General features: G+C 40.5%; 1 protein-coding gene across 1 annotated transcript in view; it reads right to left on the bottom strand.

Moving 5' to 3' along the window:
- LOC115219797 overlaps positions 1-17,611 on the bottom strand; it is a 99,821-nt gene extending 82,210 nt beyond the window's left edge. Inside the window, exon 1 of the mRNA XM_036509787.1 lies at positions 15,949-17,611. The gene's annotated coding sequence lies outside the window, so the exon portion shown is untranslated. The remainder of the gene's footprint in view (positions 1-15,948) is intronic.
- Positions 17,612-22,691: the final 5,080 nt, after the last annotated feature.

The following is a 22,691-nucleotide window of genomic DNA, read 5'->3' as shown; positions in this document are numbered from 1 at the left end:
CACCAGAGCTGAAGACACCTCCGAAAAGGGGGGCCCCGCCACGTCAAAACGGTAGAGGAGTAAGGGGCTGAAACCAGACGTGGTTCCTCCTGATGATGTCTTGAGCTAACTGGATCCTATAAAGGAGCTGTTGTGGTAGCAGACCATGAAACATGGTTGTAATTCCTGGGTCAACCAATGTTTCATTAGTGAAATGGATAAATGGAAAGTGTGTGAAAACCTGTTGTATATATGTATGTATATTTGTGTGTGTGTGAGACTTTGTGTTTGTGTTCAGCCCACTCACCACTTGACAACTGGTGTTGATTTGTTTATGTCTCTATAACTTAGCAGTTCAGCAAAATGACTGATAGAATAAGTATCAGGTTTAAAGAGGAAAAATAAGTACTGGGGTTAAATAGTGTGATTAAATCCATCAAGGCAAAGCTCTGGCATCGCCTCAGCCCAAAGGAAAAATGAGGGAAAAGAAATATATGTGTGTGTGTGTGTGTGTTTGTATGTATAGATAGATAGATAGAGAGAGACAGACAGACAGATATGTTAAGTGTAAATAATACATTACATATATCTATGTGAGTATTTCTGTATATGTATATGTCTGCAGAAATCGATCTAAAATCAATGGAAATTGTAGTTGTGATACCAGTGCCAGTGGCACGTAAAAGAACCGTCCAAACATGGCCTTATCTGGCCCCCGTGCCGGTGGCACATAAAAAGCACCAACCGATTGTGGCCGCTTGCCAGCCTCGCTTGGTACCTGTGCCGGTGGCACGTAAAAAGCACCCACTACACTCACGGAGTGGTTGGCGTTAGGAAGGGCATCCAGCTGTAGAAACACTGCCAGATCAGATTGAAGCCTGGTGCAGCCCCCTGGCTTCCCAGACCCCAGTCGAACCATCCAACCCATGCTAGCATGGAAAGCAGACGTTAAGCAATAATGATGATGATGTATACGTTTGTGTGTGTCCATTTGTGTGTCATATTGCTGTTGATGTTGTTGTTGCTGTTGTTGTTGTTTAGTGTTAAGTCAGTCCTAATCTAGCAGACATTGATCAGAGGCATTCAAACCTTAATTGTCTAATCTTTTTGCCACAACTAGATAAAACATACAACAACAATATCTAATACTAGCACTATGACCGTTGCCGGGTCATAGTGCTAGTGCATGCACATACAGCTGCGTGCGTGCGCACATACATGCGGGTACTGTCCAAGTCTCCAACCAATCACTTACATCTAGCTGGCATTCAATTGGCGTATCAAGTTTCGGACATTTTGATTGGGTTTTGGATAGAAAATTCACAAAAAAGTCACTTCTATTGATTTTTCAATGGCTTTGCGGGGTGACTGGGGAAATGTAAAGATGTGCACGACCACCCTTGGACAGTTTTGAATGACCATAGAAAGTGCGAGCCCTCTAACTGAGAAATTGTGGATTTCTATAAAGGATATGCGCACACACAGACAGACATTTGGCCGTTTATATATAGAGAGATGTTCGCTTCTAAAACAGTGGAATGTGATTTGAGGAAGATTTAGTGGCTATTTCTAACTCATCAAGTGACCATGTAAGGGCCTTCCTGTTGCCTCATGCAAATGCATTTGTGTGAATGTGTGTCCATGTGTATGTGTACATGTAAATGTGCGCATGTGTCTGTGTGTGTGTGTGTACTGGTGTGCATGTGTGTTATATAAGGAGAAAAAAATGTACCCAGATTTAACAGCAAACTAGGAGTGTGACTTATATATGAGTAAGTACAATATTTTCAAACTAAATTTTCATCAGACCAATCTATAATCCATAGGTCAAGGATTAACCTGTAAGGAATGATTCCCACTACAGCTGTTTATCTGATTTATGTATGTCTGTGTGTTTGTAGATCATATTTAGATGCAGCCACCTCTACATTAATACACACACAAAACTTCATCAGAAAATAATTAATATTCCCCCCCACCCCCGAAAGACATCATAATGTAATTATGTCATGGTTCCAATCAGTATTTACGGCTACAACCTAAGGATTCTTACTGTCGTTGGTTACTTTGAGACTGGAACTGTCCTGGATTGGTAGAGTAGTGGATTGCCAACAGAGAAATTGGTCAGTGCCATTATCATCAACACTGAGTGCGGTAAGCAAGTACCAAAGACTGGAAGAACCAATGACAATGGATAAGTAGGGGTTGGAGATGTTTTGGCACGGCAGTTCTTGTGGAACCCATTTGGGACTGCTTATTCAACACTGAGAAGCAGAGGTTTTAATCTCTCTCTTTCTCTCTCTCTCTCTCACCTCTCTCTCTCTCTCTCTCTTCCTCACTCTCTTTATCTGTATGTATATATCTCTGCACACACGTGTGTGCATACGTATGTGTGTGTGTGTGTGTTTGCCACCACTGCCAAAACATACTGTTACCAAAACAGCCACACCAAATCACCAATGTCCAAACAGCCATACCCAATTCTCTCATTCTGCACTATCCTGTGGCACCTACTGACCATGAGTACTGTATAGTCCACTACAGTGAGTAGGTAAAAAAGGATAGGATAATACATCACTGTGAAATAATTGACCACAATGAGAAATACCCAGTCGTACCATTGAGGCTGGATGTTCATGCAGGAAGCTTAGCACATGCTCAAGAGTATAATTTGTGACTCAAAAGTCAAATCTATGGATGGAAATCAAAACACTAACCTAAAACTAAATATTGGATGGATTGGGCAGAGATTTCACCACCAGCACGCTGCCTCCTTATTCAGAAGCATCAAAAAAATGGAATACTACAAAGCTCGTGAGAGCAGCTTCATTGGTTTTGGACAAAGAGCACATTTTTTTTAAGGACATTCTAGTGGAACTTCTTGGATAAAATTAGCAATATTAGATGAACCGGTATTTGTTTGGTCAGAACTTTGAAGATTTCCCTAAGTTTAAGAACTGGTCCTGATCCCTGTTGGGGTTGTTAGCTCTCTGCACACAACCATTGTTTCTGTTCATTGTTCTGAGGAGGAAGGGAAGTGGTCGTATCTCTCCCAGGTTCATCTAGATAAGGAGAGATCAACATAGCTAAAGTTTCACAGTTGTACTTGTTTGACAAGAGTACAACTTATCTGAGACTGAAACAAAAGCTGAAACGATTACATTGTGGAAAAAACTGTTTTAACCATCCCAAAACACACAAAAACTGTTTCACTTCATTTATTATTTTTTAATTGTTTATTTTATTTATTATCTTAATTGTTGTTTCTGATTCCAGCACAAGGCCAGCAATTTTGTGAGAGGGTTAATCGATACCATAACCCCCAGAACGCAGCTGGTTCTAGTTCTTTATTTTATTGATTCCAAAAGATGAAAGGTGCAGTTGACCTCAGTGGTGTTTGAACTCAGGATGTAAAGAGCCACAACAAATCCCACAATGTATTTTTTCCCAACATTCTAACAATTCTGCCAGCTCTCTGCATTTTTGATTATCACAATAATACAATCTTTTAAGAAATAAAAGAGAAAGAAATATCTTCAAGGCCTAAAATGTCTGTTCGTGGATGTAAGGGATCAAGTTTAGGTTCAGTTTGAACCTTTGTCAAAAGGTGAACATGTAGTTATGTTAGGGAGACATTGTGGAGAGGAAGGAGAGGGGAAAGGGTTTTTAATGTAAGAAATTCTGATATCTGGACAGACTTGGAGTGATAGGGTTAGGGACCACTGAGGTCAATTGCACCTTTCATCCTTTTGGAATCAATAAAATAAAGAACCAGCTGCGTTCTGGGGGTGATGGTATATGTTGTTGCTGTTGTTGTTGTATAGCCATTGATCAAATTAGATTAAATGGGGTGGGGGTGGGACACAATAATCTAAGAGGGGTGGAAGAAGAGAGAAAGACAGACAGACAGACAGGCTAACAGAAAGAGAAGGTAGAGATAGGTAAGGAAGGAGGGAGGTAGATAGACAGACAGACATTTAGATGGTGGGAGAGAGAGGGTGAGATGGACAATGAATGTGTAGCGAAATGGTTAAAAAGTGTTGATGAGTTAAAAAAAAAGGGAACTTTGTCCCTGATGTGTGTGCTGATTATATCAGCAGAGTTTAACGATTGCTGAATTATTTTCTAAAAGGAAATCCAATCCATTTGTTGAAATTATAGCTTTGAGGTAAATATGTGGTCACTATAGACAGGTAATTGATATAGAAACAGTTATCAGTTGCTGACAGTGTGACGGTTTTAGAAACCCAAAGATATGTATAAATATATATTTTTTTTTAATCGTTACATCATGTTGACATATTTATTACATTACTAATCAACTAATTGTCAGATAGACTGTGGTATGTGGCTAAATTTCATAAGGAAGAGGTGACATGTCAAGCAAGGCTCTTCTTCTAAATATATAAACAGGTCTTGAGAGGTGCAAGGGTGGCTGCACTTTCAGGTTCAATCTCACTGTATGACCCCTTGAGCAAGTTACTTCTATTGAAGCCTTCGATTCACTCGTGTCTTCTCAACAACATTTGATTGACGGAAAATATGCAGAAGTTCATCATCATCAACATCAGTTTAATGTCCCCTTTGCCATGACTGTATGAGTCAGATGGATTGTGTTGAGGGAGATTTTTCTGTCTGGACTCCCTTCTTGTTACCAACTGTCACCTGTTTCTAAGCAAAGTAAAATTTCTCCGTGGCAAAACATGCTTTTCAGAGAAAATTGGAAATGAATGGCATCGCTTCTATGATAGTGATGCTCTTTGATGGCCATCACATGATGTCAACACAATGGACACACCCATCCGTGTGTATGTGTGAGTGTGCAATGGACTTCTTTTCAGTTTCTATCTGCTAAGTTCATTCCCAAAACTTTAGATTAGCCTAAGCCTATGGTACAAGACACATTCTCAAAGTGCCCCACAGTGGGATTGAAACCAAAACCATGTGGTTGGGAATCAAATCTCTTAACCACACAAATTTTGTTGAATTTCACCAGATGTAGTTGTTGTAATCTTTGGGGAAAGTTGAAAGTTGTTAAGCCTGATGCATCAGCTTTTTCCATTCCTCACAGCAAACACACTTAGGGACCCCAAGCACACGCTTTCTTGGAGTTAATATTGGTTTCCAATTTTGGCACAAGGCCAGCAATTCTGGGAGAGGGGTTAAGTCAGTTACATCTTTTCTGGCACAGTGACAATTTTGCCAGCTCACCACCCTCTCTTGGAATTAATATTACCAGCCGTTGCCAGCCTACCCTGGCACCTGTGCCGGTGGCACGTAAAAAGCACCATCCGTACATGGCCAATGCCAGCGCCACCTTGACTGGCTTCCATGTCGGTGGCATGTAAAAACCACCAACTGATCGTGGCCATTGCCAGCCCCCCTGGCATCTGTGCCGGTTGCACGTAAAAAGCACCCACTACACTCACGCAGTGGTTGGCGTTAGGAAGGGCATCCAGCTGTAGAAACACTGCCAGATCAGACTGGAGCCTGGTGCAGCCTCCTGGCTTCCCAGACCACGGTCGAACCGTCCAACCCATGGAAAACAGACGTTAAACGATGATGATGATCACTGCTGATGCCAGCCCTCATCAATTACTCCTGATTACTTTAATGCTGTTATCAGAACAAATGCAGTAAATCTGTTTCTGTCAGTAACTGAACCTAACTTTTGGTCTAAGCTCTTTCAGCTCCTGTATTTCATTCTGTGCCAGCACGTAAAAAACACCCACTACACTCACGGAATGGTTGGCGTTAGGAAGGGCATCCAGCTGTAGAAACACTGCAAGATCAGACTGGAGACTGGTGCAGCCTCCTGGCTTCCCAGACCCTGGTCAAACCATCCAACCCATGCTAGCGTGGAAAACGGACATTAAATGATGATGATGATGATGACTTACCATCATAGTTACAGGGGACAAGGGTGCAATAGATGAAAGGTCTTGTAGTATTTATTCTGTCTTCTTGAAGTATGAGTTCAAATCCTTCCATGGTCAACTTTGCTCTTCATCCTTCTGCAATCAATGAATAAGGAACCGATAAAGAAGAATGGCCGATTGATGAAATTCTTAGAATATCAGATGAAAGAGCAGGCAGTATTTGCTCTGTTGTAGCCTCTTACTTTTTGATTTTGAATCCCACCATGACCTACTCCTTGAGTAGAAGACTTAATCTGTTTAACCTCACCATTTTTGGTGCCCTTGGCAAAAGAGTCCATTCTGTTGCAAGTGTTCGGGTTAGGCGTCCAGTCTGAAGATTCCTCTCTTCTTTCCCCTAGTCTTCATGGCCCTGGAAAGGGTCGATGGCTTTGCCTTCTCTTCTGATTAAGCAATAAAAAAAATGCACAAGCATGGCTGTGTGGTTAAGAAGTTTACTTTTCAACCACAAGGGTTTGGGTTCAGTCCTACTGCACAGCACCTAGGGCAAATATCTTTTACTATAGTGCTGAGCTGACCAATGCCTTGTGAGTAAATTTGGTAAATGGAAACTGTGTGGAAGCCCATCATGTGTGAGTATTCATTTCTTTACTGCCCACAAGGGGCTACACACAGAGGGGACAAACAAGGACAGACAAACGGATTAAGTCGATTATATCGACCCCTGTGCGTAACTGGTACTTATTAAATCGACCCCGAAAGGATGAAAGGCAAAAATCGACCTCGGCGGAATTTGAACTCAGAACGTAGCAGCAGATGAAATACGGCTACGCATTTCACCCGGCGTGCTAACGGTTCTGCCAGCTCGCCGTGTGTGAGTATTTTTGTGTTCGTGTTTACACCACCCACACCTGACAACTGGTGTTGGTTTGTTTATGTCCACATAACTTAGTAGTTCAGCAAAAGAAGCAGATAGAATAAGTACCAGATATAAAAAAAATTAATACTTGAATTGATCTGTTTAACTACAACCTTTCAAAGTAGTGCTCCAGCATGGCCACAGTTCAATGACTGAAACAAGTAAAAGATAAATATATTGTTTCTTTTAATTAAGTCTCAATGAGAAGAATAAAGCTGGCTGACAGTAATCCAGCATCAATTAGCGACTCTCCCACTCCCCTCCTTTTAAACTCTTCCCTCAATGTCAGGAATGGTCATATGAACATCATCATCATCATCATCATCATCGTTTAACGTCCGCTTTCCATGCTAGCATGGGTTGGACGAATGACTGAGGGCTGGCAAACCAGATGGCTGCACCAGGCTTCAATCTTGATCTGGCAGAGTTTCTACAGCTGGATGCCCTTCCTAACGCCAACCACTCCGAGAGTGTAGTGGGTGCTTTTACATGCCACCGGCATGGGGCCAATCAGGCGATAGTGGCAGTGACCTCGCTCGAATCTTTTACACATGCCACCAGCACAGGTGCCAGTAAGGCGATGCTGGTAGCGATCATGCTTGAATGGTGTCTTTTACGTGCCACCGGCACGGAGGCCAGATAGCCGCTCTGGCAACGATCATGCTCGGATGGTGCTCTTAATACCCTACTACCCTATCCTACCCTGTGGAATTTCAGTTCCAGACTGACCAAAATAAATACAACAACAACAACAAATTATTGCAATGTCTGTTGTCCAGTGTGTCATGACCCTGAACAGGATCTTTTTTCATAGATTAATTTAAGTTCCCTAATTTAATTCAACCGTTTTGACCCCAATCTGCCCCGAGACTAGCCTTGGTCCTGCTTTAAAAAGTTCCAAATTAAAACCTTCCACCAGAATAATTCCTTATCAATTTTTGTCACTAACACCACATTAATTAATGACACCACATTAATTAATTAATTAATTAATGACAAAGTTATTTTACTAAATTCTTTGTTATTTTCAAAATTAAGTCAAATAACAGCAGAGTATCTCAACAGAAATATATTAACTAAAGTGTTACTGGTGTTTTTAAGGGCTTTGAATAGGTTAAGGGGAGCTGCCATGACCTTTTTTCAGGACTTCCATGATAGGTGGGAGAAAAGGAGGAAGTTGTCCCCTGACTGGACGATAGGTCTGGAGCTAGGAACCACGGACCTGGTGGCCCAAATACTTGCAGCAGAATGTGCATCAGTGAAGGTACCCAAGAACCAGATGGTGGTGTTAAACTGGGTGATGGATTAAATTTACCAGCTAAGCATATTATTGCAACTGAATGCCACCTGTAAATCAACCTGCAGTGTTAATCTGGCCATGAAATAAAATTAACAGAAATAAACAGTCATAATAATACTACTAATAATAAAGCAATGAAGTAAAGCTTTAGAAGCATATGACCTTTACACATCTCTCTAAATGAAAGCTAACGAAAGGTGGGGTGTATACCTGTACTTATTTACTGCTGTATCTAGCACTGTTGATTGGGAAGGAGTTTGGTTTGGGTGTGTAAAATATTGCTTGGCAATTACTGTCTGCCACCTTTCCCAAATATATTGTTACTCCCCAGCCTGCTCCCCCACTGATCTCTTCATCATAATCACCACCACCACAACCACCACCACCACCACCACTATCATTATAAGTAACTGATGTTAACGTAACATTTCGTTAAAACTAAATAAGACTATTGATTGCTAAATGTTTGGAGTAAGCCAATGTTAAAATTAATTGTTAATCCGTTGACGAATCATAACGATCCATGAAACATTTTCTCAGCTCCAGTTTCTCGAGAATTAAGAAGCTGAGAGGTGAATCTACCACCCCTGGATAGGATGCTGATGAATCACAGTTAACTTTCCTTGAAAGTCAGCCAATTTTTGAAATGAATATTTAATCCTTACATGAATCTTAAGAATTTCATTTAGGTTTACCAATTCCTCAACTGCAGTTTCATTTCTCTCCTACACACACACACACACACACACACACACACACACACACACCATCGTCGTCGTCGTCGTCGTCGTCGTCGTCGTCGTCGTCGTCGTCGTCGTTTAACGTCCGCTTTCCATGCTAGCATGGGTTGGACGACTTTGAGTGTAGTGGCTGCTTTTTATGTGCCACTGGCACGGGGCCGGTCAAGCGGTACTGGCAATGACCGCGCTCGAATCTTTTTACACATGCCACCGGCACAGGTGCCAGTTAGGTGATATTGTTAACGATCACGCTCGGTAGACATAAAAACATTAGAAGGAAAACACACAAGGGAATATCATTACCATCATCATCGTTAAACGTCTGCTTTCCATGCTAGCATGGGTTGGACGATTTTGACTGAGGGCTGGTGAACCAGATGGCTGCACTGGGCTCCGATCTTGATTTGACAGAGTTTCTACAGCTGGATGCCCTTCCTAACGCCAACCACTCCGAGAGTGTAGTGGGTGCTTTTTTACGTGCCACCGGTACAGGAGCCAGTCAGGGGGTACTGGCAATGACCTCGCTTGAATCTTTTCATGCATACAAAGTAAAACTCTACAAATGTTTCACACTTTGTGTGAAGAAATTCAAACTGTTGTTGCTCCAGGTCAATCCTAAGTGAACCAACTTATTTTTAATCTTTTTCTTGCTCAGTCATTAGACTATGGCCATGCTGGGGCACCACTTTGAAGGGTTTTAGTTAAATGAATTGACCACAGTACTTAACTGTTAAACCTAGTACTTATTCTATCAGTTTCTTTTGCCAAACTGCTAAGTAATGGGGATGTAAACACACCAACACCGGTTGTCAAGTGGTAGTGGGGGACAGACAGAGACACAAAGTCACACACACATATATGCATATACAACGGCTTATTTTGGTTTCCATGTGCCAAACCCACTGACAAGGCTTTGGTCAGCTTGAGACTATAGTAAAGGACACTTGCCCAAGGTGCCATGCAGTGGGACTGAACCCAGAACCATGTGGTTGGGAAGCAAGCTTCTTACCACACCTGTGCTTGATCAAAGGCATTCACTCCATGACCACCCTGTCTTTGGTATCTAGAACCTCATTATCTAATGTGTCTTTTTTATTTTCAGGACAACAGGGTTACATGTTTTGTGTGGATTAAGAAAAACTTTAAATTATTTTGAAATGCAAATTAAAGAAAAAATTTTAAAGTTTACAATATAGAAAGGAAAATGGGGATTATACCAGCAAGAGCAAGGATTAATCCTCAAGGGTGGTGGTCACCTTATTCAGTAGAAAAATATTGTAGAGACATAGACCAACACACACACACACACACACATATATATATAGTGAGAGAGAGAGGAGTTGTAACAATGAAGTTAAGCCAAATCATGATATTTTGAAATTAATTTCAAAATATCATGATTTGGTTTGACTTCTTTATTACCATAATTACAACTCAATCCTAATGCAAACTGGACTTGACTCTACTTATGTGGCTGCTCTAACACCAATTTCGAGTAGTTGTTTATTAGTGTAAAATGAATTATATATACATAAGGTTTCCACACAGTTTCCTTCTACCAAATTTACTCACAAAGCATTAGTTGGCCCAGGGCTATAGTAGAAGACACTTACCCAAAGTGTCGCACAGTGGAACTGAACCTGAAACCCTTGTGGTTCTAAAGAGATCTTCTTAACCTATTTTCTCTTCTTTTCGCTACTTTGGTCTCGTAAGTTGAAGGAGATTTGATCCCTACTTCAAGCACATGGGACTTTCTGAGCGTGATCATTGACAGAGCGGCTAACCGGCTTCTGTGCCAGTGGCACTTAAAGGGCACCATTCAAGCATGATCGTTACCAGCATCGCCTTACTGGTACTTGTACCTGTGCTAGTAGGGCGCCAAGAGCACCATCCGAGTGTGATCGTTGCCAGAGCAGCCAACTGGCTTCCATGCCAGTGGCACGTAAAAGGGCACCATTTGAGTGTGATCGTTACCAACGTCGCCTTACTGGCACCTGTGCTGGTGGCATGTGTAAAAAGATTTGAGCGAGGTCGTTGCCAGTACCACCTGACTGGCCCCCGTGCCAGTGGCACATAAAAAGATCCCACTACACTCTCGGAGTGGTTGGTGTTAGGAAGGGCATCCGGCTGTAGAAACTCTGCCAGATCAGATTGGAGCCTGGTGCAGCCATCTGGTTCGCCAGCCTTCAGTCAAAATTGTCCAACCCATGCTAGCATTGAAAGCGGACGTTAAACGATGATGATGATGATGATGGTATGCAGTTTATGAAGAAGCTAAAAGAATTTGGGCCTAACACTGCCCAGTGCCAAGTGCAACATTGTAGGGTGCCAAACCTAACCAAATCAAACCTAACGTTGTCAAGTGCTTTGCATAACACAGTCTGATATTGCTATGATTATTGGGTGACAGATCTTACATAATCTCAGAACAAATGTCATCTGCTGCCAATACTTTTGTATTCTGAAGAAGGAATTGGCATCAAAATTTTGTCTGAAATTTAAAAAGATACAAAAAATAATGAGACTGTGATTCTTTGTGTGGAATCTATTAACAGTTTTGGTCCAAATCCTTGCAACATTTGACCAGATTTCTTGTATTACATTAAATTATGCCAGGTTATGATATTATATTAACATAAATGGAATCATTTAAATATTTCTGTTATGAAATTGATGGAATAAATACAGCTAAAAACATGGAATAATTGCTGTAGGATAATTATAACAATCACTTTTAGCACTTGATAAAAGTGGAATTTTTATCTTGTCAACAGTTATATTGAATTAAGAAGACTAGTACCGTCTATTGTAATACTGTACAATGTTAAAACGGTGTGTTTAAGAAATTAGAAAAAATAGACTTTTACAAACATAATAGATACTAATTCTACCTATTAGAAACAAGCTACTGGGATAGACTTAAAATCTAATTTACATTTATTTTGTTGCCATCTACTGTCAGTAACAATTTACTCAACTTGTGTGGATTGTCTTTCTGAATTCTGTGTCTAAACCAATCATACATTCTTGATGTTGTGTCTGTTTAAATACCATCTAAATGCTACATCTATTGGATCAACATTTAAACACTGTGTCTATCTTGTCAAAAACTGTATCTTTGCAATAAACACTTAAACATTATGTCCATCTAGTCAACCTCTAAACATGATATCTGTATAATCAACACTTAAACATTGTATCTGTTTAGTGAATATCCAAACTGGATGGACATAATGGATAACTGGACCGACAACACTGAAACACTGTATCGAACCAACCACCACCTAAACACGGTGCCTACCTAACCGACATCTAAGTACAGTGTCAAGGATGATTCTTCGATCTACTTAACACCTAAAATATTGTACCTGATCAATCAACTTCTAAATACTGAAACATCAAAGTACTGTGTCATCTAAACAACACCTCTGCTTTGCATGTATCTATTCAATGTTTAAACACAATATGTCCAGTTGGTCAGCAGCTAAACACAATGGCTGAATGCCTTGGTGTCCATCTGATAAACATCTAAGAATTAGGTTGAATTTCCCAAAAAGTCCTATGAATTGAACAAGTGAAATACAAACGATTCACAAAGAACAACACATCTGATCTCGTTAGCATCTCATTACACTAAACTAATTTAGCCTCGTTTAATGAATTGTTTGTATTTACTGATTGTTAATATAACCCATCATTATTCTCCTTGTGTTCTGTGGCTTCGCTTAAATATTGCATCGCAATCTGAACAGTTGGATTGGTGTGGTGCCCCACACCCTTGGTCGTCATCACCACCATCATTTAATGTTCATGCTCCATGTTTGCATGAATCAGATGGTTTGTCAGGATCCAATGTGCCCAGGGACTGCATCATGCTTCTGTCTACTTTAGCGTGGTTTCTACAGCCAGATGCCCTTTCTAATGCCAACCGTTTTACATGCCAGCAGTACTATTGAGGTTGCCATGCAACTCACAGAACTAAGACTCCCAGGGGAGGTGAGAGGGTCAGCTTCATACTCGGGGATGAGGGATTAAAACTACAGTGGGGCAGAGCAGGTTCTTGTAGAGAGTTTGCATGACAATCCACATTTAGTAGAAGAAGAGAAAGAGAAATCTGATCTGTAGGAGGTGCAGAGAGAGAGAGAATCATTCATCATTTTAATATCCACTTTTCCATGTTTGTATGAATTAAACAATAAACTGAGGCAGATTTTCTATAACCAGATGCACTTTCTGTTGCCAAGCTCTGCAGTTCCCAAGTAAGGTAATAGATGCCCATAGCCAGACATGTTTACATAGAAAATTGGAAATGAAAGACACTGCTTGTATGATGGTTATACTCATTTACAACTACAATTTACACAATATCAAGAAAAGAGACTAACACGCACACACACATATTTGACACGCCTCTTCAGTTTCCATTTATCGACTCCATTCACAAGGCTTTGGTCAACCTGGAACTATAGTAGAAGATACTTACCCAAGATGTCATACACTGAGATTGAACCAAAAGCCACATAATTAGGAAGCAAACTTGTTAACCATGCAGCTATGGACACACAGACACACACAGGGTTTAAGAAAAGCTAAGTTGTGACATTCATATATTTCTCAAGGACATTATTAATAGAATTAGTAAAATGAAAATGGCTTCAAACAAGACCCCAAAACATCTTGATAGACCCCCATCTTGCCAAGAAGTTATTTCTTGAAGATTACAAACTTTAAAAATACACAAATCACTACGTTGCCTCAGTTTTTCAGATTTATTTTCCAAAGTGGGGAGATGAGAATGTGTGATGTTTATGCCTTTCTACAAGACCTGTTAAAATTGAGAGGATAAGTTGCTGAATTTATGAAGGACAAAAATATGGACCATTCTAGCCATCGGGGAGACAAAACGAGAAAAAAATTATATGTTGAGATCTACAGGTTGTCTGGGTTGTAAACTAGAGCTAGCTATTTATTTATTCAAGAAGTGGTTCGTATTCATATGTTCTTCCGAGATTTTAATCCAATGCCAGGTCTATTATATCCATATATGTCGATGCATCGGTACCATAGAACAGGCAGAAAGGAGAGAGAAGAGAGAAGCAGAGAGCAGACAAGAGGGGGAGGATGTATGAATAGTTGTTACTAAGATAGATTGTAGTAGTATATAGTAGGTGTGTGTGTGTTCAGATGTGTCAGTCCTATTCTTCCAAAAATTGACAGAAGTGTGATGATAAAACGAGTGGGAGATGTTTGGTGACAATTCTACTCGCTCACACACGTGTGTATGTGTGTATGTGTATACATGCACATATTATATTACACACATATGTAGTTATATATGGGTGTGATTGAATATATTTGTGTATACACAAACAAGTGTGTATAATTGTCGTTGTATGTGTATATACATTATGTGTGTGTGTATAAGAGACAGAGATAGAGAGAAGGAGAGAGAGAAAGGCATCGTGTTATTGAAATATTAAAAAGAAAATTTTTTAAATTAAGCTTGCATACGCACACACTAACACATGCACACACACACACACACACATATACCTGAGAGGGAGAAATAGAGAGAGATGCACATTCACTCACACACATCATTAAGATGAAAGAAAATCAAGGTAAAGAAGAATCGCAGAACATGTGCCCGAGCGCATGGTGGCTGCAGTAGGTAAGCCTAATTAGCAAGGAGTCAGGTGTCGGCCAATCAGAGGGCGTCTAGATTGGTTCTAGTTTGGATTTATTGCCGCTGATGGAAACATGTGCGTTGTCACGTGCGTTCGGCTTTTCCAGTAGAAATCCAGCCTCCCAGTGTCTCTCTCACTCTATGGTCAGAGGAAGAAACGAGGGGGAGGGGGAGGGGGAGGAAGAGGGGGGGGCAAGAAATATTCTGCATTACGTCATAGAGATGAGTTACCATTCCTTGGGTTTTTTGATGCTTTTTTTCTTTTTTTTTTTAATCTGTAGTTTTCGGAAAAAGAGAAAGAAAAAACGAGATAGAAGTAAATATAAATATAAATAGCTTCTTTAATTAATTTCAATAAATTAAAAACAAAACAAAATAGAATTCGTCTTGATGATGCGTTTTTTTTTAATCCTAAAATTTTCTGTCCGTATGTGATATCTTGTATATTCAGCCCAGTCTATTGAAATAATAATAATAATAATAATAGTAATAATTCTTATTCTTTCATATTGTTATTAGGATGATGATAATGATGATGGTGATGATGAGGGAGGTGGTAATGATATGGCCTGCGCCTAAAACTACATGCTAATCACTGTGAATATTTAAAGAGTGGTATTTCCCTTCATATATAGCGATGACGTTATCCACTGATATCAAATTGTTCGCCTCAAATGCATACAACAACAACAACAACAACAAATGGCAACAAAAACCGCTAAAGAAGGGCAATTTGTCAACGTCTATAAACAGCAAAAACACACACACACACACACACACATACACAACCGTTTGGGTGGCTAGAAACCTATTCGTACTAATATTATAATTTAATTCAAATATACAGGCACATAATTTCAAATAAAGGGAACTGTGAAATACATATACACACGCAATTCTCCTGTTGCGCTGTGTACGTGTATGTATGTGTGTGTGTGTGTGCTATTTTCGTTTTCAATTCTTACAAAGTTAACATTTTGTAATTGAAATTTAAACTCTCTCTCTCTCTCACACACACACACACATATTGCCTATATATGTATGCACACACACACACACATATATATATATAAATACATATATATATATATATATATATATATATATATATATATATATATAATTGCGTATGTGTGTGAATGTGTGCATTTATATGCGTACGAGCTTGCTTTCATTTAAATATTTTTCCAAGTACGAAATTCTAATTAAATTTCAATGTTGACAAAGGTGTCTTTTCACGGCGTATAAATAACTGGGAAAATATGCACGTGCCTCTCTCTCTGTGTGAGTGTGTGTGTATGTATGTAGGAGTGCGTACGTGTGAGTGTGCGCGCGCGCGCGCGTGATAAGGAAGTTCTCCCGAGAGAAAGCGAAACAGCTGAGAGATGTTCACAAGAATTAATTCTGTTAGAAATCTCGTCTTTCGGACCGTCTTTTTCTAAACTTACCCTCGCTCAAAGCTTCGGTCATCAATTGTTGTTGTTTTGTGGTTGTCAATTCGGAACTCGGAATCGTCATTTGTCGATACAGCTTCAAATAAAAACCGTGTGTGTGTGTGCGCGCGTTAAACATGAAGACTTGATTCTTCAATCCTCTCCAGACTTTTGGCTCTCTCTTGCCTCTGTCTGTATATATATATGTGTGTGTGTTATTTTGTTTGTTGGGTTTTCGCTGGTCTATATATCGAGTATTCAAGCTGATATTATCCAATGTATTTTTAGCTTTTTAAAGATATTTGGCAGGATGTACTTCGATGGAGAGTTGAATGCTATACTCTTTGCAACTTGAGCGGCCGCATAGAGAGGCCCTTTCTGTTGACTCGATAAACATTTGCATTTTTGCTGCTAACCTCAGGTTGGCCCTGATCGAGCAGAACTATGGCCAAAAGCGAGTCAAGCCGATATTGTAGGGTGCGATCTGAAGGAGATTTGGCTATAACTTCTAGCAGGTCTAACGACCACATAGGAGTCGATTGTTCGCTCGTCGGTTCGAGTTGTATTTTCGTATTTTATGGAGGTGGTCAGTGAACGAGCGATAACACATAATACTCCCAAGGAGAGCCTTATCCATCGGAAATACCGTGGAGCATGCTACCATATACACTTCCCCCTTTCTCTCTCTCTCTCTCTCTCTTTATCATACACACACACACACCTCATGTTGGCAAAGTGCGCCTAAATGGTTTTCTGCATAAATATTTACGTAAAAAGTAACATTTCATAATTATAATTGACTTCAAATTTGATTTGCTCGCTGCACTTGTTTTCCTGTTCTCGCCTGCGAATCCGTAAAAAAAAAAAGGCTGCCTTATTTATTCGTTTTGTTGTAAATTTATATTTTTGAGTCACAAGACCATCTAAGTAGGGGCGGGGTGTTGTTTAGTAACTCGTTTTTTTTTTTTTTTTTGTGGTTTTTCTTTCTTCCTTTTCAACTTTTAACATCCGACTTGTAATAAGAAGACTTCTGAATTCGTCAACGAGTAAAGCTGTCAACACATTTGTTGATGTAGTTTTGTGTTATCGTCGTTGAAAAGCCCTGGATTCATACTTCAGCAGATTGTACGATACTGAAGCAGCTGATTAGAAGTATTTCACAGATCCAGCATCCTGGATATGCAATGATTAAGAAGTCTCTAGCAGTCGTTGGAAGTAAGGCTTCCTTATTCGTCTTATCAGTTCACAAAAAGCTAGGGACATCCTGTCCTTACGAGAGAATATATATTGTCTTGAGAGATAATTTAAAACGAGGGTTCCTTATTTTGAAAGACTATGAAAAGTTTACTGAGGAAAATTTTGGCAGCTGTTTCTTACAGAAATCATCAGTGCGACTGCAATACAGAAACGGTATGTGTAAATGCTTGCGTGTGTGTGTGTGTGTGTGTGGTGGGGTATTCATTCGGAGCTGGTACCTGTTGCTATACGGTGTCAATATGGGCAGTCCTTGAAAAGCTCCATTTTGTAACCTAAAGGAGGACTCAAACCTTCAAAGTCTGAGTACAGAATGAATCAACAGCTTTGATGGAAGAATGCATTTTGCCAGCGTACTGAGCACTCTTTCCTCCATTTGTACGTCGAAGTGCGTGTGTGTATTTGTACACACACACTCACGTGCGCATATATAGATATACATACACACGTATCATCAGCAGCTGCAGCAGCACTTAATGTCCATCTTTTATGTGGAATGGGTTGGACGGTTTGACAGGGGCTAACAAGGCAGAGGTTTGCACCAAACTCCAAAGTCCACTTTGGAGTTTGGTTTATACAGCTGAATGCACTTGCTGGCGCTAACTACTTTACTGGGTGGGTGCTTTTTATGTGGCACTAGCACGACTGAGGTTACCAAGTGACTCACAAGACAGAGATCCCCTCAGCTGAGGAGAGTAAAATTGAGGAAGGTGGCTTCATGCCAGGTGATAAGAAGATCAAGGTATGATAGAGGGACAAGTACAGGTGGTTATGGTTACTTAAATTGGAAGAGAAGGAGGATGGTGGAGCAGATCTGTTGAGGTGTTCCCACAAATTACAAGAAGGTGAATGAAGAGAAGTGGTATGGATGGGTAAGTTGTGGGAGGTGAGTTGTGAGTGTCAGATGGATGGGGATAGAGGGAGATGCAGTGAGGGATGAAGATGAGTGGAGGCAAGATCGATCATGAGTATGTGTTGGAGGGGAAGGTGGAGGAAGTAGGTGTCGGTGAGGGAGGCAATAGGCGGCAGCAAAGTGAGAGGGGTGGTGTGCAAGAGAGATGCACAGTGCTGGGGGAGGAGTCAGGGTTACATGAGGGTGAAACATGGGCTGTGAATGCAGTGGACAGACTTGAAAGAAATGAAGCTAGCATGCTCTGCTGGATGTGCAATGTCAGTGTGCATGTACGACAGAATGTAAATGTATTGGGAGAGAAAAATTGGGTATAAGAGGCATGAGACTGACCTGGTATGGTCATGTGATGCATATGGACGAGGAGAGCTTTGTAGAAAAGTACCGATTGTTAATGTAGATGGAAGTGGAAGATGTGGGATGAAGTAGTGAAGGATGACCTTCAGATGTTGAGCCTCATTCAGGAGATGACAAAGGATGGCTGCAGTCTAATGAATGAAACAAACCCAACAAATAATGTGAGTTCATGGCTGCTTCCTGCATCAGTTCCGTATAGCCCCAGCCCATCCAAAGTACCTTGGATTGCAAAACGACCTGCTGTGCTTACCTTGGATTGTAGGGTGACCTGCTGTGCTTGAGGAGACCTATTGAGTCAAGTACATCAAAATCAAAATAAATATCAAATGGAAATTGTAGTTAAGATACCTGTGCTGGCGGCACGTAGAAACACCATCCGAACATGGCCGATGCCAGCGCCGCCTTGACTGGCTTCTGTGCCAGTGGCACGTAAAAAGCACCAACCAATCATGGCCGCTGCCAGCCTCCCCTGGCACCTGTGCTGGTGGCACATAAAAAGCACCCACTACACTCACAGAGTGGTTGGCGTTAGGAAGGGCATCTAGCTGTAGAAACACTGCCAGATCAGACTGGAGCCTGGTGCAGCCTCCTGGCTTCCCAGACCCCGGTCGAACCATCCAACCGGTGCTAGCACAGAAAATAGACGTTAAACGACGATGATAATGATGATGATGATGATATATATTTACACCTGTATAAGTATGTGTGTGTGTGACTTAATGATCCTGTAAGTCACAAGCCCACGGGCTCAGTAGGACAGCGCTTATCCAGCTTTCTGTCCACCAGTTCCACTCATAAAGAATTGGTCAGCCTGAGGCTATGGTAGAAGATGTCCAAGGTGAGATAGAACTGGATGCAAAATGAACTCCATATGTTGGTGCATGATTTATCAAATACTTCTTCACCACTGAAACGGAATTCAATCTTTGGACTAAAATTCAGAAATGTAAGGAATGAAACACAAATGTATTTTAACACCTGACTGACACTACATTTTGTTCAAGGTGAGCTCACATATTAGATTTTTGATCCATGATAAGAGAATTATTGAAGGAAGTTACACCTCAACTCTCAACCTGTTCACTGTAACAGCTGAATGTTACCCTGCCAACTAAATAAAAATTTAAATATAAGGATGTTGTTTCTGAAAATCAAGATGGGATGGGCAGAGCTAAAGAAGGTCAGCTTGAGATAAGCTCATCAGGATTATTCAATAATAATAATACTCTACTGACTTATTGATCTGAGAACTTGACTTTATACAAAGTAAGTCGTTTGCTGATTTAATGATTCGATTTCAAGCTACTCAGTATAAATAGGGAACTAACAAGCCCTTTGGTAATGCTGAGAAGAACATACGTTCTCCTCCATAGGCTGAGATTCAGTCTCCCTGCAAGACTCCAATCACAGCTACAATGGATCATTGTTTCAATATCTGGAATGGTTCTGCTGCTACACACACACTGATATCCTGAATTCCATCCAAAGGAGTTCATTCAATTGACTTGCATTCGGCCAATAACCGACACCCTGCAATCCCTCACTCACACATCTGCTCTCTTCTCTCTCTCAGATTTTTCTTTTTCTTTCTTTCTTTCTCTCTATTACTACAATACTAGCCTCTGTTCCTCAGAGCTTGGTGGACCTGTACCTTCTCCATTCAGATACACTCATTTTATCTCTCTCTCTTGTGACTCTTGCTGCAGCCAACTCTGCTCCCACACAAACCCTTCTAAATCCTTCCTCCCCAGAATAACATTTTTCTAGAATCTCTTCCCTGATCATGTCTTTCTTGCATATGTTGACTTGCAACACTTTAAAACCCTTTTGTTACCAACCTGGCTGAAACCGGCTCTGGATCTGTACTACAAATGTTTCATTTTCATAAGTTTTGAATTAAAATCTTCCACCAAACCTTAGTCACAAATTATGTTCCTAACACTAGCTTAATGATAACTAAGTTATTTTACTAAATTCTTTGTTATATTTAAAATAATTGAAAGAAACTCAGAGCATCTCAAAATAAATACGGTATCGAAAGTGTTAAACACAACATTAACAGCACCAAGCCCACTGATTTCAAAAGGATCTGTAAAAGTCCTCAACACTGAGCTTTCCTCCAGATAGAGCAATACAAAAAAATGCCTGGATGAAGATATTTCAATTCACTATTGAAGAAAGACATAAGCATCACATCCTTCCATTTCTCCTTCACAAAAATATAGAACTGAGACATTAATCAAAATCAAATCGCTATACACAACTGCTCTCTTCAAAATAAATTATACTGGTCATAATTAACAAGAGGTGAGGGTTTGAATCTACATTCCTCTCATTACAGGTGGGATATCATTTGATTAATAATTCTTTTTGGATCACTCCATTAAGTATGTTCCAACACGTGGTTCAGCCTTTGCTGCAATGTGATGGCTTGTATGTCTCATGCCTCAGTGACCCCTGAGAGCTCTATCAGCACAACACAAGCCCCTGGTAGGGCTTCTCATGCTGGACAGCTCAAAGGATAGAGGCCAGACTAATATGGATCACCTCTTTCCAGGGGTAAAAATAGATTTGCATAGAGCCAAAACCCCTCCCAAGAAAAAAAAGCAAAGTTGCAGAAGCATCAAAGCCAATGCAAAACCAACAGGACTTGGGAGAGAAAAGTCTTACAGTGGAGAAAAGATGTTGATGGTTTCTGCTCCATAGGGAGCTTAAGTGTGGTCGGTGCATTCAGAGACTCTGGGCTGAATGTGGCAAAACAGAACAAAACTATTTTGGAGGTCTTGGAATGGGGTGAGAGATCTCTCAAAATTCAAAATGCTGAGATTCTTTTAAGGAGGAGCCCAGTAGAGAATCATTATCTCTTCTTTGACTCTTTGGGTCCCAGACCAATAAATTAGTTGAGCCCCTTCCTGCTTTTGCAGGCTCTGTCTGCACTTAACTATCTGTTCTTCATGCAGTAGGCATCTATGAGGAACTCTCGACTGTCCTTATTTCAAATGACATGATCAGCGAACAATTTTCACACACAAAAAAGAAAAAAGACTATACTCTCCCAGTTGCTCTAAGATTTTGTACGTAGATGTTAACTTACACATCACTAAGGAGGTCAAATAGGCCTGAAACATGTCCAGAGTTGTCACCATACTGATCCAAACATCTAATTCATTCCCAAATGCAAGTCTCCAATTAATTTTTTATCAAGATAACTCCCAGAGTTCTCTCCTTTGCCTTCTTCAGTAAGAGTTGTCATTGGCACTAATAATTTTTTCCTCTCATTAAAGATGTAATTTTGTAGGTTAAAAATTAATTTTCAACTCACTATATTAAGTATGCTAACTTACACTTAATTAGGTGTTCTTCATGAAGAAAGCATCTTCAGAAATTTTCCACTGTCCCATATCAACTGACCTGCCTTTCACTCTCTAAGAAGAAAAGGTAAAATTGTAGTGATGCTACTGTGTAAGGTTCAGCGCGCATGCGCAGAATGGGACTACTTCCGGGTGGCCACCGGAAGTCTTCCCCATGCGCATGTGCGGGAAACTGACCCCTAAGGCACAGTCCACTCATTCACTCTCTCTGGCGCTTTCAGCCCTCGTGAACAGACGTGCATTTGGTAGTCTCTGAGAACTCTACACCGGCTTAGCAACGGACCACACCGAATCACTTCAATCAACCAACAAGAAGCAGTGCAAAGATTCGGCTGTCGTTTCCCCTCAGAAAATACGCACACCATCACAAGTAATAAACAACAATTTGCTGTCTTTCCCAGATAACCTGACTTCGTCTGTTATATCTAACTAAATTGAATGTGACGGGATCGGATCGGACACCTCTTCAGTGATACTGATTCCAGATCCTGTTACAAAATTAATATAGATATTCACCAGCATAGAATGACAGTTGAGTCAGTTGATAAGGGCTGGATGGATAGTTATATCATCACCAACAAAGGCACTTAATTTTGAATCGCCTCCATCTTGCCATCACAAGAAGATTGTTGTTATTGGTGGTAATTCCCTGATGTTTAGCCCTTTGCTTCTAATTGAGCATTCTCGACTCTGGGCTGTCTTTTCTGTTTCTTTCCAGTTAGATCCCTGGTTTTTTCGGTTCTGTCTCAGTATCTAGCTTCCCATTATTTTTAGGGTGTCCTATGTTTCCTTGAGGGAAGGCCCATTCCTTTTCTAGGTCTTGTTGGCTTTGGATTGTCATCGATGCTTCTGTAACTACTTTTTTT

Source organism: Octopus sinensis, linkage group LG15 (genome assembly GCF_006345805.1).
Source record: "Octopus sinensis linkage group LG15, ASM634580v1, whole genome shotgun sequence".
NCBI lineage: Eukaryota > Metazoa > Mollusca > Cephalopoda > Octopoda > Octopodidae > Octopus > Octopus sinensis.
Note: the sequence above shows the minus strand (reverse complement) of the source record. Positions and strands in the feature narration are given on the sequence as shown.